Genomic DNA, 13,675 nt, shown 5'->3' on the forward strand with positions numbered 1-13,675 from the left:
TCTGCAACCAGAGCGGAACCGCTGCTGTGAGAAACCGACAGGAGGGTGATTGCTCAACAAATTTTGTTACTTTGTACCCTGCTAGTGAACTTGTGAAAATGACTCAATCTAAACTGTGGAACTGTTAAACTGTTTTTTTCTAACCAATTGCTTGTTCCTATTTATCCTCGCTTCATCCTTTAAAACTTAGCAGTGTCTTATCTTGAATTCACGTACATTTATTCATTTGCAGACACTTTAATTTAAAGTGACTTACAGTACATTGCATTCAGGATGCATTTTCAGTGTACATTTCTGTTGCTAGCATCATGCTTAGCTTGGACTCATAGCTGAAGCTACTGTAGCTATCAGGGTTTAGGAGTGTTTTACACTTTCTGAACAGTCCTATATTCTGACTCGTCATAAAACACTTTACCAAAATCGTCTGTGGCGGATATGTTTAATCAGATTATGAAAACATGGATCTAAATGGTAGCTGGTGTTATATAAAGCTACTTAGCAATTCAGTCCCCGTGAGAGGGTGTGTGTGACTGCACTAGACGGGGAGGGCGACCGAGCTTCAGGCTCATGAATTAACGTTAGACTAGTTCCGACCTGCACCCTACAGACAAATATAATGTCATTTGTCCTTTGTAGGATATTCTGTGTTTAGGCGTTCTTTGGAAAGGCTGTGCCTCATACTGGCTGTTTACAAATAATAGTGTCCATGAATTATGCCACATTAACGTTGAGGTATAAATTCTGTAACCCTGAGTGAGGAGGGAAATAATTTTTTTGCTTATGAACTATATTTTGATATGCAGTGCCCTTTGTTTTGTGTGAATTATTCATGCTAATAGTCTTTTTTATAGGCATTGTGCTGTGCAGGTTTTTTTTTTTTTTTTTCATTTTTGCCTTAGCTTTTATAATTCTACTGTAGCAGTTGAGAGACAAGTATGTATTGCGTTTGGATCTGAAAAGCAGTTCAAGGAGACAGAATGCTGAGTGTAGTCAACTTTTCTTTGCTGAGACAACTGTTAGAAATGTTTCACCACAACTTAGCATTTCGGGAAAGCAAGAGAACCTCAAACAAACCGCATCCAGTACAACGGTGTGCAAAGAACTTCACATTCAGGCATTTTGAGTCTAAAGACAGTGAGGTGGTAGATATTTTCGTCAGTTGTCCTGCATAAAATACAATAAAAAAATGTATTATTAAACATTCTTATTATGCATTATTCATTAGTGCATGTTATTCCAAAGAAAAATCTTATTTGTCTGCTTAATCTTTCATCAAAATATAATATATTGCTTTTCCTCTAAAACAACATTTTTGAGTTGTCAGAATGCTGTTTTAGGGAATTTACATTCAAGTCTGTCCATTTTATCATATGTACTTTTCACAATCCAATTAATTCTAGATGAATAAAATCAAGTACTTTGTTTCTTGTTTATCCCATTTCAAATCGGAAATATGTCTCGTAACAGAAGTCAAATGGATTGTGAATGCTGTTTTATGTAGAATATTAAGATACACTTTGTCCTCCTCTAGCATCACAAAACCGAAAAGCTGTCTTGCCCCAAACTTGCTCCATTTGTTGAGCCAATGTTGTTGTGTGAAAGTGGTCGAGATGGTCAAAAAAAAGAGAACAATGGTTTGATAGGCCATGTCTTTCACTTTTGCTGTTGTCCTGTTATAAATTCAGGCTGTTATTGAAGTTGTTTGCGAAACCTGTGTTATCCAGTCTTGTTAGATTTTTAGATTCTGTTTACTTTTTCCCCCCTTAAATTACCTTCATACATGTTAATGCTCACAGATACAGTACAATCCTCCTTCTCAAATACACTTGAGATGATTTGTTTTAGCCCACTAGACAACTCCCTTCTCAGATCATTCCATTGCTCAGATGAAAGGCCCCTGTCTGTTCTGATTATCTTCAAGCTAAAAAAAAAAAAAAAAAAAAAAGGGGGCGAGGTGCTGAAAAGAGGAAAAGGATGGAGAGAGAGAGTGAATGAAAGTGAAAAGAATGAGTAATGCTTTGGAAAGCCTGAAATTAAACTGCTTAATTATGCATCCTTCATACATTAATCTTTCATGATTTGGGAACTAACATTGTCAATTATACAACGCTTCCAAACATTGGAAAAAACTGGAATATAATAAAAATAAAAATATGAAAGGCCAAGATACAGAATACACATCCTGAAGAAGACGATAAGCTGGAGGAATCTCATATTCTTCCCTATCTTCATTGTTATTGCACTTATTGTTGTCAAACGGTTTCCTTCCTCTGCCTTTCTTATTCTCTCTCTCTCTCTCTCTCTCTCTCTGCATTGTCATTAACAGTCTAATGGCATGTGATGTTTTGGGCTGTTTGCTGGCTATAATTACCTGATGAAATGTTAATGTGCAGTGGCAGAAGGCGTAGCGGGGAGCAGAGTGATCCAAATAGACTAAAGGGATCTCTGACCATGATCTGCTGAAGTGCAACAGTGGGAACCAGGTGAATCCGGGTGTGATTGTGTGTGTGCGCTACTCACTGGATTCGATTGTCTTGATCTTTACGTGAACCACCCTGTGAGGCAAGCCACGTGATCTCATGTACGGACTGCACAGTTCAACTCGCTCTTGATGCCATCAAAGTTTAATGAATTTGAAGTTACAAAGGTCACCGAATGGATTGCATACTTGTATGATGTGGGTTAGGGATGCATCAAAATAAAAAAAAATCTGGCTGTTATGAATAAGCCATACAATTTGTTTCATGGGCACTTTACAATAAGTTTTTAGAGTTTTAAACATTAGCTAGGCCTATCTACAATAGTAAGCACGAACAATGAACAATACTTCTACAGCATTTATTAATCTTAGTTAATGTGAAAGGTACACTATGAACCTTTTTTTGTTCAAAATGAACACAATTTTAATAATGAGTCAATTACCCAACCCTTCTTCCTGTTTTTGTCGTACCCTGATTCACTATGGGAAGCCTATTATAAGCCTATTGTATATTTTAGACCTGTCAGGATGGTTTTTACGGGAAATTGCGTACATACAGGTACGTCACGCGCCCGTGCGCGTCTCGTCATATCGTAACTAGAGGAAAGTTTCTCCGGCTACTTTGACGTGTGTCTGGTGTGCGAGTGGCAGAGGTTAGTTGTCATAATGAGCGAGAAAGGTGGACATGGAGCAGCTAAATCTCCAACTTCCAGGGAATAACCCATTTTAAACCAAAAATGCAAAAATTCATTGAAAAGCATTATGTGAAGGATCATATTCATCCGCACAGTCACGCAGAGCTGAAGAACAACGCAATGCATGCATTTTTTTTTAACCACTAGACTCCGACTAGAGGGTCAAAAGTTACATAGTGTATTTGCTAATATTTTTTTTAAATAAAAATGTTTATTTGTTAGTTAATGCACTCTGGACTAACAAGAACAAACAATGAAGAACTGTATTTTATTAACTAACATTGACACAGATTAATAAATGCTATTAAAAAACATTGCTCTTTGTTAGTTCATGTCAAACTGTCAATAAAACTCAATAAATTTACATCCTGCAATTTGAAAAAAGTATTTTTAGATTTGCTAAAGATTACATTTAATATTGTTATTAAATTAGTGTTTAAAGATTCGATTTTAGCATTACATTACAAGGTCAAATGTAATTTTTACCTTTACATTACAAATAAAATGTAAAAATAAAGGAAAAGAGCATGCATAATTCATATTGACCAATACAGGTAAATAAATCTTTAAAAAATAAAATCAATAAAATAAAATATAATTTGCCCATAACCAGTATATCAATGTATATTGTGCAGTCCTAATATGTTAATTCCACGAAATGGTTTGACAATTTAAGTTTGATAGGTTGCATAACTTGCATCAGTAGGTTTCATTTTCTGGAAGCGAAAGACTATATTGTGTTTGTCATTTTTTTGGCATGCTCCTAAGTATCTTATCAGACACTGACTCCAATTTTGATATCATGGGATCTTTAAGGAGTTATTTAATCTTGCAGGAAACAGTATAGAAGTCCTCATTTTGGACAGTCATGAGCAATTTTATATTCTTGCACATCTCAGCAATTCACCGTGTCATCTGCAGATCGAGTTTCATGAAGAGTGCAATCAATAAGACACCATAAATGGCAGGGTAAACAATTCCCGAAGCCTGGCATCAGTGGGTGGACTTCATTAGTGGCGATCTCCTCCCGAGACGCGCTCTGTGCCTCTTGGAGATGGACTGTGTTTTGACCCGGTGTCGAGTCCCTGATGCAGGAGGGCATTCCGACTGCCCCGCCAGGGCACTGTGGGGTTTCACAGCATGCCTGCTTCCGGACCGCTCCAGAACAAAGGCCCTGACTGAGGCCAAGACCTGCCGCCGTTTCTCTGAGCTCGTGCCACAAGCAAACATACACTTTCGCACAACCACACACCATTGAACACCACCTAACACACCATATACACAGGACGACGGTGGCTCTCTTGGGGCCCTTTTGGCCCGGCATATGACGGTACCCAACAATAGCCTTCAGCAGATGCCCGCAGTCCAGAGCCAAACAGATGGGAGGACCGGAGTGGATTTGGACGGGCGAGGCGGTCGCCCACAGCGCCAGCTTAAGACCTGGGGCTGTCAGAAGAGTGTATGGAGATAAATGAACATAGCGGGGGGCAAAACAGAGGGCAGTGCCAGGGTCCAGGAACAGCTTGCAGAGGGACAGGCTTGAAAGAGGCGAGGCGCACGCAGAGGATACCAGGGGCGAGCTGGATGCCCACCAAGACTAATCCTCCACCTGAGGACAGGGAGATGGTGGTGCCCGAGGCGAGAGAAAACATGAGTGGACGACATGCTGGAAAATTAGACCCTTATTGGATGCATGAGAAACTATGAACTACTGAAAAGAAGCAATACTTACAATGCATGAGCTCGATAACTAGCTTTGATCTTTATGTTGTCCGTCCCGCTGTGCAAGTTACGTGACTTGCCGTACAACCACCTGCCAGTCTGCACACAACGCGCGCACAAGGGGATCTAAAATAGACGGATAACGATGTCACAAAGGTCAATGAATGCATTGCATATATGCAGTATGTGCTCTTAAAGATCCAAGGAATGGTTTGAGGCATGCAATAGAACGCAACTGTTTTTAATGCGTTTTGCTATCATTTTCTGCTCACATTTCCTAGACTGGGAATGATGTTAACCAGTAGCCACAATCCAATCAATTTCTCATACATATATACACTTCAAATCCAAATATCAAATTCAAAATTCTAATTCAAAATTGGTTTATTGGCATGTCTGTATATCATACAATATTGCCAAAGCTTGGAATACATAGAATCATTATAAAGACATCAAAATAATCAAATATTATAACAACTTAAATTTAAATGTACAAATTCAATTAATTGTACAAATTAACAGTGTAACAAATTAAAATATGTGTGAACATTTGATACCACATTGTTTTAACATAAACACACACACACACACACACACATTACTGAGGGTCACTGCGGTGGACAGTAGGGAAACATGCTGAGTTCAGACACACACATTACACACACATTAACCTGCTGTCTCTCAGGCTGTGACACACACACACACACACACACACACACACACACACACACACACACACACACACACACACACACACACACACAGCAGCACCAGGTCGTCTGCATACAGCAAGAGCTTGATGCTTCTGTCCTGTAGAGTGAGTCCAGGGCCTGTAGACTGTTCCAACTGCACCGCTAGTTCATTAATGTAGAAGTTGAACAGTGTTGGACTCGGGCTACAGCCCTGCCACTCTCCTCTTTTCTGGGTGAAGAATTCTGTATGTTTGTTGCCAATTCGTATTGCACATTTGTCGTTCAAATACATTGATTTTATAATGTCATAAACTTTATCCCCTACACCACTTTGTAAAAGTTTGTAATATAATCCGTTGTGCCAAATAGAACCAAATGCTTTTTTGAAATCGACAAAGCATGCAAATATTTTTTCGTTTATGGTCTGTTTTACGTGCTTATTGATTAGGGTGTGTAGGGTGTAAATGTGGTCAGTAGTTTTGTGATTTGGAACGAAGCCAGTCTGACTCGAGCTCAGGACATTGTGTTTGTTAAGGAAGCTTACGATTCTATTGTTTAAAATACTGCTAAATAACTTCCCCAGATTACTGCTCGCACAAATGCCTCTGAAATTATTAGGGTCCAATTTATTTCCACTCTGAATTGGGGAAATAAGTCCTTGGTTCCAGATGTCAGGAAAACAGCCTGAACTAAGTACAATGTTGAATAATTTGAGCACCGCCGTCTGCCACTCAGGTTCAAATCCGAGGTTGTAATTGAGTGATAACCCTCCAGTTTCACAGACAAGACTTAAAGGGATAGTTCTTTCTTCTGCTGAACAGAAAAGAAGATATTTAGAAGAATGTCAGTAACCAGACAGTTTCTGGGTCCCATTGACTTCCATAGTAGGAAAAAAATATACTATGGAAGTCAATGAGACCAGAAACTGTCTGGTTACTGGCGTTCTTCTAAATATCTTCCTTTGTGTTCAGCAGAAGAAAGAAATTCATACAGGTTTGAAACAACATGAGGGTGAGTATATGATGACAGAATTTTCATTTTAAAGTGGAGTATCCCTTTAAGCCTAGTCCCAGACTTAGGCCCTGTTTCCACCTGATATTAAGATGCGGTTTTGTCGATCTGATCATAAGTGGACGAGGGAGACACACCCGTTTACACCTGGTGTTTAAATCTTTCCAGCTTTCGTTTCTCCTCTTATAACCATGTTGAACGATGACCATGTTGAACGATGTGAGTGCGTGTTAGAAATTAGGAATGGTGAGAGAACATTGTGCTTGGTATATTTTTTATCTTCAAACCAAACTTGTGTCTTCAGCCGACAAAGTTTAAATCCCGTCTGGATAGCACACTTCCCCTGATGTTTACATTTTAGGTCAGTAGGAGGAGAGTAGGCGGTCTTTTGTGGCTGTTCGAGCACATTCAACCACATGAGCATTTACACTACAAAAGCTATCCTGTTGAACGCGTTTTTGACTACTTCTGGAAGAATGTGGACAAGCTCAAAACCTTTTAGACTTGTGATCCGATCGACTAAAACACATCTTAATACTAGGTGGAAACAGGGCCTGAAATGCATGTTTGAGCTGTTTTAACTGAAAGCAACTTGCATGGAGATATCTTAAAATATGTCAGGGCCATTGTTTTGTCTCAAGATACACACCAGTAATGTTTTTATTTTTATTTATAAAAGCTACTTAAATTTCCTAATTGAACTAAGGCCTAATCCTGGCCTAATAAATAGTAGCCCTGTCTGTGAAACCAGGCCTATGTCTTATAGTGGGTTGTTTTGGTTCATGGCTTTGGACTGTTTTATTAATGATATATATATGCTAGCCGAAACTATGGCAAAATGAGTGTAACTCGCAGGCTCTCGTGACTTATTGTTTTCTTAATTGCTGTATAATGTTATGCAGTCTTATTTTATGAATTATCCAAACATATCTTTCCTTCTGGTTTGCATAGTGTTAGCAGGAAGACGTTTCCACCGGTGTCCGTTCATCTCAGTTGTGATGTGTGTGCGTGTTCTCACATGGGCAGAATCAGCTGAAGTGAGCAGGTCAGGGATTGTTCCCCTTGAAATGCTCCCAGGATGCTGACTCCAACAGACCTGTGATTAGCTTTCCGCTGGCAATGAGAGGTAATCTAAGGAGGAGAGGGTACAGCGGCATAACTGCTACACACAAGCAAAACACACACTCACACAGATACATTTACGCCAAGCCCCACACTTACAGACATCAATATTCAACACTTGAACACAAATACATGCTAGTAGACACACACTTAATGACACTTTTTCAATTACAGGCTATATAACACACATGCACACTTACCCTCACACTCATGTTCTGAATGGCATAATGATTCTGAGTGCGCTACAGTGGACGGAGTGCTTACAGAGAGTAATTTAAGAGCCGGCTGAGCGGATGAGACCAGGGTCACGGGGAGACCCAGAAGGGTGTCCGTTATTAAACAGAAGGACTTTACTGAGAGCAAAGATGGAAGTTGCAGTGTGACATCACTCAGGGAGACGGATATATATAGAGAGAGAGATAGCGAGAGGGAAAGAGAGTAAGACAGAAAAAAAAAATGCTTGATGTAAAAGTTTAATGAATTCTTCATGGCACAGCACATCAGTACTGGATCCCCAGCTCTCACCGGCTGCCTTAAGCAAATGCTTTAAATCTTCTTCCGGCAACCTGAGCTGAGAAATCCATTGCTGTCTCTGATTAGCTAAAAATAAATGCTAAGAGCCCTAGCTGTTAGTACATGTGCTCTGACACTGTGGTGCCTCTGTTGATAACATAAGTTTGAAGCCGGCTTATCCCATAACCCAATACTCTTTATTCTTGAGTTAAAGGGATAGTTCACCCAAAAACTTAAATTTACTTACTCTTATGTTGTTCCAAAACTGTGTGACTTTCTTTTTAACACAAAAGAAGATATTTTGAAGAATGTTGGTAACACAGCTGACTGTTAACATTGACTTCCAAGTATTTTTTTTTTTTTCAATGGCCACCGTCAACTGTCTGGTTACCAACATTCTTCAAAATATCTTTGTTCAACAGAAGAAAGAAACTCAAACAGGTTTGGAACAACATGAGGGTGAGTAAATGATGATAGAATTTACATTTTTGGGTGAACTATTCCTTTAAGTTAATTATTATTGAATTTCCTGTCAGCATTTTCATACCCTCATGTTCCACACCAGTATAACATGTTATAATACAGTATAATATGATATAATATAATATAATATAATATAATATAATATAATATAATATAATATAATATAATATAATATAATATAATATAATATAATATAATACAATATATATATTTTTTTTTACGTTTTAAAGTGTATGCTGATAAGACTAAGAAGTTACATATTAAGCCCAAAGTGGTCCATATCATGTCATTATATTATATTATATTATATTATATTATATTATATTATATTATATTATATTATATTATATTATATTATATTATATTATGTTATATTATGTTAGTGAATGGAATAAGTAGCTGTGTTTCTTGCAGCCCTGAGAGGACTACATACACTCAATTTGTATACTCTCTTTTTCAGAGTACTTACATTTTAATTATGTATTGGTATAAAGACAGTTTAAACAAATTTGGGAAAACGTTTTTTTTTAGAAAAAATCTGCCTACCCTGCCTTTAACTTTATCTGTAACATCACCTGTAGTCAGAAGTGTACATTGTTGGGAAAAGCATAAAATAGCCTATTTAATTGATTTATCATAAATGAAGTGAAGCATGTTTCCTGTTTATTTAGTTGAGATTAGTCAAGGCATGTATAGTCCAGGGTCTCAGCATGCTTGATTCTCCACAACTGAGGTATATAGACATTACACTCTCGAACACAGCTTGGCATTCAGCCATCGTCAAAAACTGCACACCCAGAGTGTCTTGTATGCCACTCACCCATGTAGAGGGCTTACCTGGAATTGAATTTGTCTTGCGTGAAGCTCAAATCACTCTCCCCAGCTACCTCTTGTCTCACATGTCTGCCTAAACATTAGGCGTAATGAAAGCCAAACGTCACCTGTCAGGGAGAGTTGGAAATGACGCAGATCAACTGATCCTGCCTCCTTGTTAAATGTTGTCACACTTCACACTTCATTATTGCTTTGAAGCGGAACCCGTTGCCCGCTGAATGCAAATGCGACCTGTTCGGTCTGATGCGCAGAAGCCATCCGGACGGAGACGAGGAAGCAGGCAGATGCTGAGCAGGGATCATTAGGGACCAGGCTGAACCCATGATGCTCGGCATGTCAATTCAGGGAGAGAGCTGTGTGAGGAGGACACACCTCTAGAATGGCAACTAGTTTTTAACATACTTGAGGTGTCGGATAACAATGAATTTTAGCAAGACTTTTATATCATTTTCAAATCCTGTTTAACTCTCATATCTTTATGTCCTGTCCTTTATTCCAAGTGTTTTGAACTGGATCTTTTCAATGAATCATTTGATGCTGTTCACACGCAGTTCTGGATGGTTCATTCATGAATCAAACTGGTCCAGATAATTGAGTTCAAAAGCTCACTGGAGGGGAAAATTGTTAGTGAATAACGACTTCAATTTCTGTTTATCACACAAAGTTTTTATATGACTTCTGGAAGTCTTTGAACATACAGTAGCGAATAAGTGAAATGAAATATGAACTGCTTCTGTGATTGATTTATGATGATTTTTACATACTTTTTGAAGCTTGAACTCTCCAGTCTCATTGGAATTGCATGGACAAGAAATATTTAAAATTCCTTCTTTTGTTTTCAACAGAAGAGAGAAAGTCATACAGATTTGGAACAACAGTATACATGTTTATTAAAATAAAAAAAAAAAAAAATATATATATATGTATATATATAATTTTTTTTTTTTTATTATTGTTTGTGAACTATTCCTTTAATCCAAGCATTTGATTTTAGACATCAAGCTATGCATATACGGTCAATAATTAAGGTCAGGAAGCAGACATCTTGCATAAAACAAAACAGTTCTATAATAATTTCATGTCAGTAGAGCTTTGTTTAAAGCTTTGAGCTCATCATCTTTGCTTCACATTATATTAAATCTATTCAAGACTATTGTCTGCCTGAAACGGCACTATAAGCATAAATATGCCATTTAGGAGCGAGCTATGATGTTTCCGATGAGATTTGTTAAAACTTTTTGGCACGATAATGAGGTCACACTTTTGTTCTCATGACATGGGTGACAGTTTTTTATTCATCCGTAATTGCCTCTCAGAAGTGTTGGAGATAGACATAGAAGGGTGGAGTGGCATATAGAAGTGGTGGGTGGAGAGAATGATGGGCTAATGAGAAGAATGGCTGAGGGATTTGAGGAAATTTGGGCACTGGTGTGAACATCAGTGCTCCGTGAAGTCTATTCTGCATAGCATAATATCATATATATTTGAGAAAAAAGGAAGGGAGGGGGGAGGGGGGGTTGTCATTAGTGACCAGTCTGTTTTTTAATAGTGCAGTTTGCAAAGGCAGCCATCACTTTTGCTGTTGCTCATATTTAGGGGTTTAAAATATCTAACCTGAAGTATTAAATTGTGTTAAGCACACCTTAGCAACAGCATAGCAACACCCTGGCATGTTCATATAAACATGCTAAGAACCGCTCAGAGCACCTAAAAAACAGCATAAAAACATCCTGTCAAGTGCATAGCAACATGCCATCAACAACTAAGAACTCCTTAGCAACAACATAGCAAAGTAGTACGAACCTTGCAGAACACCTTAGCAACGCCGTGGAAACTGCATATCAACATGCTATAAATCATCCAGAACACTTTAGTAACATCATACTAGCAACATCCTGAGATGTACATAGCAACATGCTAAGAACCACTCAGATTATCTTAGCAACACCATGGCAACTGCATAGCAATATGGTACAAATCACCCAGAACACTTTAGCAACAGCATACTAGCAATAACCTGGCATGTACATAGCAACGTGCTAACAACCACTCTCAGAACACCTTAGCAAAACCCTGGCATCTGCATAGCAACATGCTATAAATCACCCAGAACACTTTAGCAACAGCATAATACCAACACCCTGGTACTGTATGTACATAGCAACGAGCTAAGAACCACTCAGAAAACCTTAGCAACACCCTGGCAACTGCAGAGCAACATGCTATAAATCACCCAGAACACTTTAGCAACAGCATACTAGCAACACCCTGCTATGTGCATAGCAATGTGCTAATAACCACTCAGAACACCTTAGCAACACCCTGGTATGTACATAGCAACATGCAAAGAACCACTCAGATCACCTTAGCAACAGCATAGCAACACCCTGGAAACTGCATTGACTTTTGCCTAGACAATTACCTATACAATTTTCTTTAGAAGATGTAAAAATCTATGTTCCTTGCTTCTCCCTTTCTCTCTTTTGTCCCCATCCTTGCATTCTTTCTCGCGTCATCTATCTGTGGTCTGATCTGGGCCCTGTTGAGGATGGGTTTGTGGAGAGCGGCTCCTGATGATTAAATGTGATCATGGCTAAGCTCCAGCAAGCCCCAGAGACCCAGCGTCTGTTTCCATCAACCCGGCCTGCTCTCCTATCAGCTTGTGTCATCTGCTGATGACCTTGTCAGAAAGCTTGTTGAAGTGAGCCTGAATAGGTCACTTTGTTCAAGACTCCGAGCAATTTAGTTTACTAAGCTGTATGCTTGCACATCCCTACATGCCAAGAAGCAATGTCCCAGTTTTATTTTGAGGGGGGGGAAATATATGCGAAATATGCCCTCACCAGTTCCCTGCATCAGGGTGCAGTTCCCTCTCGAGAAGAGCGCGCAAAACAACATCAACAAGAGAAGTAGGTGCATGTGGAAAGAAATGCAGCCAGCGGTGCTTTACTTTGATTTAGAGTTCCAATAATGTTTGTGGCAGCCTATTTTTATTTTTATGTTTTTAAATGAAGGGTGTATATTTATTTATTTTCTTTCTTTATTTATTCACATTGTTTTGTTCTTAATCCAGTCCCAAAGGTGATTGCTAGCTGGATGAGTATTTATCTTTTAATTTATCCCCAAAAAATACCCTGAATGAATTCAACATTTGTTCATAATTCTGTAAAAAATGAAGTACAGAAATCTATTAGAACACATTATTATTATCATTTCATCTGGATTTTTTTGGTATTTTTTGTATATATATATATTTTTTTTTTATTTATCTGCCCATAAACCCACATATCATTACCCTGTTAATCTGGATGACTAGATGAGTAGATGTTCTCAGTGGGGTAATCCTGCTCTCATATTCTTGATCCTCCTCATTCACAGTGTGTTTGAGTAGCTTTCCTCCCACCCCACCCTCTTCAAGCACATATTACCCCATCCTTGTATGTGTGTGTGTGTGTTAGAGAGTGTGTCGAATGGTATTAGCTCACAGTGGAGCCGCACATTGGCTGAGAGATTAGAGCCAAACGGAGCTGTGCTGGGAGGAAGGTGATAGTTAGATTAGCCTTTAGGCTGGAGTGTAGAGGGGGGATCTGTACCTTTCAGCGGGCCCGTCTATGAGGGACCAGCATGTGGGACCGGACCTCATCCTGAGCCTGGAGGGCCACGCTCGAGCCAGAGACGGCTAGAGGCGGAAACATACTGAGAATTCTCTGATTTTGGTTCCAAAGAAAAGATTGGGGGTGGTAGTTTTGGCACTGTTGGCTGTATTTCGTTGGCAAACTAATTTTTTCTTTTTTTTGTGGGGGGGGAAGCGAAAACTCCACTGTGTTCTGTAAAACAATGAGTTCTTGGAATAGTCAAGTTTGGCCTTATATTTGGTAAAAACACAGTTGTAGTGTGTGTGAGTGTGTGTGTGTCAGTGTGTGTGTGTGTGTGTGTGTGTGTGTGTGTGTGTGTGTGTGTGTGTGTGTGTGTGTGTGTGTGTGTGTGTGTGTGTGTGTGTGTGTGTGTGTGTGTGTGTGTGTGTGTCTGTCTGTCTGTCTGTGTGTGTCTGTCTGTGTTTGTTTGTTTGTTTGTTTGGGCTGCAATAGAAAACAACATTTTTATTGCGATTAATCACACCCTTT

The 13,675-nt window shown here is 38.9% G+C and overlaps 1 protein-coding gene and 1 long non-coding RNA gene across 6 annotated transcripts in view; one reads left to right on the forward strand and one right to left on the reverse strand.

The window, feature by feature from the left end:
• Positions 1-13,675, forward strand: part of robo2 (roundabout, axon guidance receptor, homolog 2) — a 452,373-nt gene that overhangs the window by 117,094 nt on the left and 321,604 nt on the right. The window lies entirely within an intron of this gene.
• On the reverse strand, positions 3,424-7,711 carry LOC307167296. Its single transcript, XR_013822750.1, has 3 exons — positions 7,618-7,711; positions 4,907-5,022; positions 3,424-4,783 (listed from the first exon to the last, which is right to left on the reverse strand). It is a non-coding gene; the product is annotated as an uncharacterized lncRNA (long non-coding RNA).

This window comes from Squalius cephalus, assembly GCF_949319135.1.
Source record: "Squalius cephalus genome assembly, chromosome: 11".
Classification (NCBI taxonomy): domain Eukaryota; kingdom Metazoa; phylum Chordata; class Actinopteri; order Cypriniformes; family Leuciscidae; genus Squalius; species Squalius cephalus.